Below are 11360 nucleotides of genomic sequence, written 5' to 3'. Positions count from 1 at the left end.
AAATAGTGAAAGGAAGATAGATCTTGAGGAGGTTCAAGATCAAGTAGATGATACACAATTGGTTGACACTAGCACTCAACATGAAAATGTTGAGAATGATCAAATGGATGATCAAAATACACAAGACGTTTGCAGATCTGGTAGGATTAGTAATCCTCCTGAGAGATATGGGTTTCTCATGGATGGTTGCTATGTGGTTGATTTGGATGAACCAATAAACTACCAAGATGCTTTATCAAGGATTGATAAAGATAAATGGCAGGAAGCCATGAACGCTGAGATGCAATCCATGTATGACAACCAAGTTTGGGAACTTGTTACACAACCTGCTGGCTCAAGGCTAGTTGATTGTAAATGGCTTTTCAAAATGAAAACCGACATACATGGAAACTTGGATACATATAAAGCTAGACTTGTAGCAAAAGGTTTTCGCTCAAACTCAAGGGGTTGACTATGATGAAACTTTTTCGCCTGTGGCAATGCTAAAGTCTATTAGGATATTACTTTCCATTGCTGCTCATTATGATTATGAAATATGGCAAATGGATGTCAAGACCGCTTTCCTAAATGGACATCTTGAGGAAGATGTCTATATGGTTCAGCCTGAGGGTTTTGTTAATCCGAAATATCCTAAAAAGGTATGCAAGTTAAAGAAGTCAATCTACGGATTGAAACAAGCATCTAGAATGTGGAATCATCGTTTTAATGAGGAGGCCAAGAAATTTGGCTTCATTAAAAATGGTGATGAAGCTTGTGTATACAAGAAAGCTAGTGGGAGCACTATCATGTTCCTTGTACTATATGTGGATGATATATTGTTATTTGGAAATGATATTCCGGCAATGCAAGGTGTTAAAACTTGGTTAAGCAAATGCTTCTCCATTAAGGATCTTGGAGAAGCACAATACGTTTTGGGGATTGGGATCTACAGGGATAGATCCAAGAAACTGATAGGTTTAAATCAAAGTGCATACATTGAAAAGATCTTGAAAAGGTTCAAGATGGAGAACTCTAAGAAAGGTTTGGTACCTATTCAAAAGGGAACACTTCTCAGTACATCTCAGTGCCCCACCACGAAAGATGAACATGAGAGAATGAAGAAAGTCCCATATGCTTCTGCCATTGGGTCAATCATGTATGCAATGATATGCACTAGACCGGATGTGTCATGCGCTCTTAGCCTGACAAGTAGATACCAGAATAACCCAGGAAACGGTCATTGGATTGCTGTTAAAAGTATATTGAAATACCTTAGGAGGACTAAGGATATGTTTCTGATATATGGGTCTGGTGAGGAGGAACTCGCTGTAAAAGGTTACGTGGATGCGAGTTTCCAAACTGATTGTGATGATTCTCGATCACAATCCGGTTATGTCTTCACATTAAATGGATGTGCGGTCTCTTGGAAGAGTTCAAAACAGGATGTTGTTGCTCTATCCACTACAGAGTCGGAGTACATCGCCGCATCATTAGCAACTCAGGAAGCTGCATGGATGAAGAAATTCATCGACGACTTAGGAGTAGTCCCTTCCATTCAGGACCCTCTTGAGATCTTTTGTGACAACGAGGGTGCGATTGCTTAAATCAAGGAACCTCGTGCTCATCAAAAGACCCGTCACATTGAGCGGAGATTCAACTACATAAGGGATGAAGTTGAAAAGGGAAAGATATGTATTCGCAAAGTTCACACAGATCTTAATATAGCGGATCCTCTCACGAAGCTCTTACTTGGATCAAAACATGCAGGACATGTTTGTGCATTAGGGCTTCGATATTCTAGTGATTGGTCATGATCTGTTTTAAGTATTGTAATGGAACGAAATTGTTCAAACTCATTAATATAATTATGGTTTAATTTATTTTGAGTTAAGTTCCTATTTTTCATATTTTATCCATGAATAAGCAATTATTCTAAATTCCGTAGTTGATCACATTTGTGGGAACAAGTGTGAGGTTTAGACTATTATGAACTTGGATTGGTACACATTCACGGACTGAATGTGGGGCAAGGTTGCAACCAAGGTTCATAGATATTTGTGGGATACAAATATTGGAAGACCCGCCCTCAAGATTTACTAAATGGAGCCTTTGTGGTTGATCACATGTAGTCTTGAGTAAAGGCGAATATCATTGTATCCTCTGACCTGAGATACATATTGGGTTCGGATATTTACCAAGTATTGTGCCTTGATTCATTCCTTCGCTATTCTGAAATATGGTAGTTCATAAGGAAGAGCTCAGGTATAATACAAGGTATATATATTTAGGACGTATGTAGTCAAGATGGAATTTGTCCCTCTTATTCGTTGAGAGTCAGATGTCTAAGGCCTGATAAAGTTAAATCTAGAAGAGAGTGATCACTCTGTGTCTCTTGGATTTAACATGACATCTAGGACGAAAGGATATAATGAAAAGATTCACCTATTCATATTCGAGATGGGAACTCGAAAGGGATGATGTTATTGAATGGCACAAAGTCATAACATATTGGGGGTGATGGACGGTCGTTAGGTGGTATCCGTCACTTGCATTAATTTCTTATGTTTCTCGTGCAAGTGGGAGATTGAAGGTTTTTCGTATGCCCGAGAGACATATTAAATTAATGTGGCTAATATGTTTTGATCCAAGTCGGGTCATACCCAATAACAAGCTTACCGACACCTTGTTCGTATTTGATCTTAACGATTGGATCATTGATTAAATACGCGACACTTGAATTTTAAGGAAAAGGCTTCTTAAATAATATTACTTGATATGTTTATATATAAGTTATGGAACAACTTATATAACAAGGATTTAATTATTTATAGGTTAAATAATTGATTAAGTTATGATACATTTTATAAAAAAAACTGATTTTATAAAATCAGTTTTTTTTTTTTATAAAAGTATATTATATTATGGCAATGTGAGTGGCATGGGAGTTAGAATAAGCATGCATTTGTTTAATACTTGCTACCCATGCTTAACTAAGACCAAGGGGACTTAGTATTCCACACACACATGCATTCAAACATATCAAAAGAGCTAGAAAACTGCACAAAATTCTGCTGCTGTTGTGCTGAAGGCCGTGGCCTTTTATTGCCAAAAGGGAGGTCTTAATTTGGTTTTTACAAGCTCATTTATAGTGTCATTTAAATCCTAACTAATTACAAAGGTGTTGGGGTTATTGCTTGTGGGTATTTCAAGCTTGAGGCTTCAAGTAAGAAGCTTGTTCATCATCATCTTCTTCATCATCTTGTAGTAACCCTCAACTAGCTTGAGGAGGTAAAACTCTAAACTCACTTGTTGTATGTAAGCATATTATTCTTGACTTGATCTATTTTGGGATTCATGTTTAAATGGTTAAACTTTGTAAAGATTGTTTTAATATGCTTCCGCTTTCTATGTTTATAAAAATGATTTTAGACATATACATATATGGATATGGAAACTTGGTAATCTTTTGAATCCTAACAGATATGCGGTGGAGATTTTATGAGTTACTCCATATCTTTTGAGAACTTTCTCAAGTTGATTATTACAGAAATGAGTTCCCCGATCACTTATTAAAGCTTTCGGTGTTCCAAACCTTGCAAAAAGACTTTTTAAAAAATTGACTACAACTCGCGCATCGTTAGTTGGGAGAGCTTGTGCTTTCGCCCATTTAGATACATAATCAATGGCTACGAGAATATAGAGATTATTATGAGATTTTGGAAATGGACCCATAAAGTCAATACCCCAAATGTCAAATACTTCACATACTTGAATGACATTTTGTGGCATTTCATCACGTTGACTTATTTTTCCGGCCCTTTGACATGCATCACAGGATTTGCAAAGAAGGTGTGCGTCTTTGTAAATTGTAGGCCAACAGAATCCAGCATCATAAATTTTTCTTGCTGTTAGTTGAGGCCCATAATGCCCTCCTGTTGGTCCTGTGTGACGATGGTTTAAAATTTTACTAGCTTCATCTCCGAATACACATCGGCGTATTATTCCATCGGGACAACTTTTAAACAAATGTGGATCTTCCCAGAAATAGTGTTTTATATCACTGAAAAATTTCTTTCGTTTTTGGTACGATAATCCTTTTTCAAGGAATCCACATACTAAATAGTTTGCATAGTCTGCAAACCATGGAATTTCATTATAATCTATCTTCAATAGATATTCATCAGGAAAGTTGTCTTGTATGGCCGATTCATTTAGAACTTCTAATTCGGGATTTTCAAGGCGAGAAAGATGATCAGCGGCGAGATTTTCTGCTCCTCTTTTATCTCGGATTTCAATATCGAACTCTTGTAAGAGTAAGATCCAACGGATTAGTCTTGGTTTGGCATCTTGTTTCGAAAATAGGTATCTAAGAGCAGAATGGTCGGTATAGACCACAGTTTTTGCTAGAACGAGATATGAACGAAATTTGTCAAAAGCAAAGACAATAGCAAGGAGTTCTTTTTCAGTTGTTGTGTAATTTGTTTGTGCTCCTTGTAAAGTCTTACTAGCATAATATATAGGTTGAAACCGTTTTTCAATCCTTTGTCCTAAAACGGCTCCCATTGCAAAATCACTTGCATCACACATTAGTTCAAATGGTAGATTCCAATTTGGTGTTATCATGATCCGTGCATTAGTGAGTTTCTCTTTAAGAATATTAAAAGATTTGATGCATTCATCTGAAAAGATGAATGGAGCATCCTTTTCTAGGAGTTTATCATAGGAGTGGCAATTTTAGAAAAATCTTTTATGAAACGTCGGTAAAAACCGGCATGCCCTAGAAAACTCCTAACTCCTCTAACATTGGTGGGATGTGGAAGTTTAGCAATTACATCTACTTTAGCTCTATCCACTTCAATTCCTTCTTTTGAAATTTTATGACCAAGAACGATGCCTTCTTTAACCATGAAATGGCATTTCTCCCAATTAAGTACTAGATTTGATTGTTCGCATCTAATAAGCATTCGTTCCAGATTAGCTAGACATGTTTCAAATGTATCACCGAAGACTGAAAAGTCATCCATGAAAACTTCCATGCATTCTTCTATCATGTCGTGAAAAATCACCATCATGCACCTTTGAAAGGTTGCAGGGGCGTTGCAAAGTCCAAATGGCATGCGTTTGTAAGCAAAAGTACCATAAGGGCATGTGAATGTGGTTTTCTCTTGGTCTTCAGGTGCTATTGGAATTTGAAAATATCCAGAAAAACCATCAAGAAAATAATAGTAATTGTTTCCGGCTAATCTTTCCAACATTTGATTAATAAAAGGTAAGGGGAAGTGATCTTTTCTGGTGGCGTCATTTAATTTTCTATAATCAATACATACACGCCATCCTGTTACAGTCCTAGTAGGAATAAGCTCATTTTTCTCATTTGTAATGACAGTCATGCCACCCTTCTTAGGCACGCATTGAACTGGGCTTACCCATGGACTATCAGAAATTGGATAAATTAAACCCGCGTCTAGCAGTTTAATAATTTCTTTTTTAACTACATCTTGCATATTAGGATTTAGTCTTCGTTGGCGTTACACATACGTTTTATGACCTTCTTCCATAAGGATTTTATGTGTGCAATACGAAGGACTTATTCCTTTTATATCATGAATCTTCCATGCAATAGCTGGTTTATGAGCTTTCAACACAGAAATAAGTTGTGATTTCTCATTTTCAGTAAGAGAAGACGATATTATTACAGGTAATTCAGATTCACCATGTAAATAAGCGTATTCCAAATGGTTTGGAAGTGGCTTTAACTCTAGTGTCGGAGGTTCTTCTATCGATGATTTATATCGATATCTGTCTTCTTCTTTTAGCATTTGAATTTCTTCTGTTGTTGGTTCATATCCATTAGCTATTAGTGTAGCTAACATTTCAGCTTCATCAATTAGTTTAGTTCCTTCTCCTAAATAACATTCTACTGTTCCTTGTAATTCTGAAAATTCTTCTAACAATTCCGCATGTGAATCTATAGTTTGAATATAGTAACATGTATCATCTGCAGATTGCGGTTGTTGCATTGCTCTATCAACTGAAAAGGTAACACTCTCATCCTCTATACTTAGGGCAGTTTCTTACCAAACACGTCTATCATTGCTTTAGCCGTGTTTAAGAATGGTCTTCCTAATATGAGAGGAACTTGAGAATCTTCTTCCATGTCCAGAACAACAAAATCTACTGGAAATACTAAAGTACCAACTTTAACTAGCATGTTCTCCATTATCCCTCTAGGATATTTTATTGATCTATCGGCTAGTTGTATGCTTATTCTTGTTGGTTTCAATTCTCCAAGGTCTAGTTTAGCGTATAGTGAATATGGCATTAAATTTATACTAGCACCTAAGTCTGCCAATGCTTCTATTGAACTAAGACTACCCAGAAAACATGTAATTGTGAAACTTCCTGGATCAGATAATTTTTCTGGTATCTTATTCAACAGTACTGCTGAACAATTAGCATTCATAGTAACGGCTGAGAGTTCTTCCATTTTCTTTCTATTTGTAATTAGATCTTTCAAGAATTTAGCATATCTAGGCATTCCTGAAATCACGTCAATGAAAGGAAGATTTACATTTATCTGTTTAAACATATCCAAGAATTTGGATTGCTCGGCTTCAAGTCTTTCTTTTTTCATTTTACTCGGGTAAGGAAGTGGTGGTTGGTATGGTTTAACATAAGGTTTAGCCTTAACTGTGTTATCTTCATTAACGTTTTTAACTACCGGTCCTTTTTCCTTATCTTGTTCAGATTGTGGTTCTTGTGGAGTAGGAATAGCTTCATCAGAAATTACAGGTATTTCAGGTGGTTTAAGTGTTGTACCACTTCTTGTGGTAATGGCTTTAGCTGTTTCATTCCGGGGGTTTGCATTTGTATCACTAGGTAAACTTCCCGGTTTTCTTTCACCTATTAACCTTGCTAGGTTACTTACTTCTTGTTCCAAGTTTTGAATAGAAGCTTGTTGATTTCTAAATGCTTGAGTATTTTGTTCATTAGTTTGTTTCTGGGATGTGAAAAATTGCGTTTGAGTTTCAACTAGCTTCGTCATCATATCTTCTAAATTCGGCTTTTTATCATCGGTTTGTGGTGGTTTGTTTTGAAAATTACGTCTTTGCTGGTTGTAAGTATTATTGGATACTTGTTGATTGCTAGGACCTTGTTGGTTGTTGTATGGAATATTTCAGTTATTATTCTGGTTTTGATTGTAAATCGGTCTTGGCGGTTGATAATTATTCTGATAATTATTTTCAGGCCTTTGGTTTAGATATGAAACATTCTCTCTTTGTTCCATTGTTAGTTCAATACTGAGACAATCTTTTGTCAAATGTGGTCCTCCACACTGCTCACAACTAATTCGTATTGAGTGTATATCTTTAGTCATCTTTTCCATTCGTCTCTCGACAGCATCTATCTTTGCTGAAATGGAATCTAAGTCATGGCTAGAATCGGCTCTAGCTGCTTTAGATGATCTAACGATATCTTTTTCTTGGTGCCACTCATGTGAGTGGGAAGCAGTGTTATCAATAATTTTGTAAGCATCAGTTTCAGTTTTCTTCATAATAGAACCACCAGCTGCTATATCGATGTCTTTCCTTGTAGTGATGTCGCATCCTTGGTAGAATATTTGTACTATTTGACAGGTGTCTAAACCATGTTGCGGACATCCTCTTAATAATTTTCCAAATCTTGTCCACGCCTCATATAGAGTTTCATTTGGCTTCTGTGTGAACGTAACAATTTCTTCTTGAAGTCCTACGGCTTTAGATGCCGGAAAGAATTGTCTAAGAAATTTTTCAACTAAAACGTCCCAGGTATCAATCGCCCCTTCAGGTAACGATTACAACCAATCTTTGGCTTCTCCCTTTAAAGTCCAGGGAAATAACATGAGATATATCTGTTCATCTTCCACTTCTCGGATTTTAAATAGTGTGCAGATCCTATTAAAGGTACGAAGATGTTCATTTGGATCTTCCTTCGGTGCACCACTAAATTGGAATTGAGTAGTCACCATGTGTAGAATTTGTCCTTTGATTTCATAATCTGGCGCATTAATGTCTGGATGAGTAATTGCGTGACCTTGGCCAATGCGTTTAGCTCTCATTCGGTCTTCCATACTTAAAGGTTCCAGATTCTCCATAATTGAATTTGTTGAATCGGAATCACTAGAGGATTCTGATTTAATGGTTCGTTCCTCAACAATCTCTGTTTGAATGATTGGTGTTTCCGGAGGAAAGTTTAGTGGTTCAGGATCTTTGAATCGTCCCTGAATATTCTCCGGATTCTCAATTGTGAGGTCGGGTTCAAAAAATGGATTATCAACGGCGACAATATTAGCTAGATGTCTTGATCTAGTTACAGGTGGTGAACGTACAAAAGGTGGTGAACGTCTTGCTCGGTGCATTCACTGAATATCCTATTAGTTTTTAAAAAGGAAAGAAAAATTATATAAGTTATCCAATCAATAGACTTTTCCGATTTTGGCCATTTTTCGAATAGCCAAAAGATGCAGTAGAGGAGCAGGATTCGTTTGGTCTCAATATAATTGAGTACTGTTTGGCTCCAATAACCCGGTCCACGTACAAATCCAACTATTACTACGAACCAGAAAATTTTGATGTCTATCAATTTAACCACTTAAAATAAATTTTCGTAATTTTAAGAAATTTAGATAAGAAGTAGAATAAAAATCTATGTCCTAAAAACTAGAATAGCGAGAAATAAGAAAGAAAAAGAGCGCGTCGAGAAATAAGGAAGAAAAAGAAAAGAGTTGAAAAATAAAAGGCGTCGAAAAATAAGAAAGAAAAAGAGTGACTTATAAAACTTTAAAACACTCGACTAACCCAACCTTATTACTACCACTAACTTAACATTATAATCGTAAATTGAGATTACTAATTGGAATGATAATTGATACATAGGTAAAAGGTGTCTAAAAATATTAAAGCTTACAAGTAAAACTATATCCCAAATGGAAATGACTTAAAAAGGTACTAAAACTTAAAAAGACGTCGCAAAATTCTAAAGCACTTTAATCTTAGTCTAAAGAAAAAGCACTTAAGGGATTTTATGGCAAAGCCTAAAAATCTAAATAAAAAAAATAACTATGGCAAAAACTATGAATTAATAACTAAATACGAGCGAAAAATACAAATATTACGCTAAAACAATTAAAAAGAGACAAAATATAAAAATATATTAAAAGTTGTAAAAAGTACAATTTTTTATAAAAATATTATTTTTATATTATTTATTTTATAAAACTATTAATTTTATATTTTATTTAAACTAATTTAACTAAATAATACAAATAATAAAATAACTAAACTAATTAATATAATATAAATAACCTAATTAGGTTTAAAGTTAATAATAATAATAATTACCCCGTATTAATTGCGATTAGGGTTTCTGGCCACGTGTGTCAGGCCGGCTCCGCGAGTGGCGGTGCCCGAAGCTGGAAAACTCCGCGAGTCGCGGGGTTCGAAAATTCAGATTAGGTAGCTTCGTTTGACAGGTTTCGATTTTTTTATTTATTTATATATATATATTTTTTTTTTATTTTTCTGTTTTTAATTTAATTAAAATATTTATATAATTTAAATAAAACTTATATTTTAAAAACTAGAATAGAAATAAAAATATGTTACAATTTTATAAATAAAAATCTTAAAACTAGATTTATATATAAATTTTTTTTCGGTTTTTGATTTTATGTTTTAAATAAAAACAAAATATTTAAATAAAACTTATATTTTTATAAAATAAAAATAAAGAAACTTTATAAAACTTAAATATTTAACAATCTCTTAAAAATATTAAATTTTTTTTTTCTATGTTTTCGAATATTTAAAACGTATTTTTACAAAAACGTATTTTATAAAAGTAAACTAAAAATATTTTTTTTTTATTTAGCGTTGCGCTTCCGGCGTTTAAGCAAGAAATTGAGTTCCCCGGCAGCGGCGTCAAAAATACTTGATGTTCTCGCTAAGTGTATATAAAATAGCTTATATTTTACAAGGAAATACTATTAAATACGATACAATTTTACACAAGATATTTATTTATTTATAGAATGGATATACTTAAACCTTGCTACAACACTTATAGGCAGTGTACCTAATCGTACAGTAGTGTAGTTTTTAGTAAGTCCGGTTCGTTCCACAAATATATATATAAGTAATATTATTATTATAAAGGGGGTTTTTACCGTTTAATGACAGGTTTGTCGATTTTAAAACTTTAGTCGTAGTTAAAACCAAAATTAAAAATAAATACAAGACTTAATGTAAAGTAAATAACGATAATGAAATTGTGATAACTAAAAGTGCGATAAAATAAACTTGTGATAATTAAAAAGTACGATAATTAAAAGTGCAATTAAATACAATAACAATAAATAAAAGTGCGATAATTAGAAGTGCAATTAAATATAAAATAAAGGAAATTAAATATGAAATAAAAGAATTATGCTTATTTAAACTTCCGTAATCATGATGTTTGACGTGTTGATTTTAGTTTTATGCCCATGGGTTAATTGTCCTTTGTCCTGGATTATTTAATATGTCCGTCTGGTTTTTGTCCATAACAGTCCATCAGTCATAAATATAAAGTGCGAGTGTCCTCGTCAAATTATCCTTATACCCGAAGTTAAATATTCCAACTAATTGGGGACTTAAACTGTAACAAGATTTTAATACTTTGTTTAATAATTACACCAGGTTATCGACTGCGTGTAACCCAAGGTTTTAATACTTTGTTAACAATTATGCCAAGTGTCCTTGTACATAATTTCACCCCTGTTTTAATAATTCTAGTGGCTATTAATCCATTCCCGTGTCCGGTTAAATGAACGATTATTCGTACATATAAATATCCCGCCCATCGTGTCCGATTGAGTGTATATGGTTATTTATAGGGACGTCCAATTGTAAATCTTTATATTAAAATTAACAAACTATCATTTAGTTAAACAAATATAAAGCCCATTAATAGCCCATATTCTAATTTCCACAAGTGTCGTTCTTTTGTCCAAACCCCAATTATGGTACAAAGCCCAATTACCCAATTTTAGTAATTAGCCCAACATCATGATTACTTCGTTTTAAATAAGCATAATAATAACTTAGCTACGAGACATTAATGTAAAAAGGTTGAACATAACTTACAATGATTAAAAATAGCGTAGCGTTACACGGACAGAATTTCGACTTACACCCTTACAACATTCGCTAACATACCCTTATTATTAGAAATTAAAATTAAAATATAAAATATAAAATATAAATATGAATATTACGTATACATATATAGAGAGAGATTGATTTATGATATTAAAACTCGTCGAACTGCGTTGGCTTTTATAGGGAAATGAGTCCAGGGGAACT

Source organism: Rutidosis leptorrhynchoides, chromosome 2, assembly GCF_046630445.1.
Source record: "Rutidosis leptorrhynchoides isolate AG116_Rl617_1_P2 chromosome 2, CSIRO_AGI_Rlap_v1, whole genome shotgun sequence".
Classification (NCBI taxonomy): Eukaryota; Viridiplantae; Streptophyta; class Magnoliopsida; order Asterales; family Asteraceae; genus Rutidosis; species Rutidosis leptorrhynchoides.
This window is presented reverse-complemented; position numbering follows the sequence as displayed.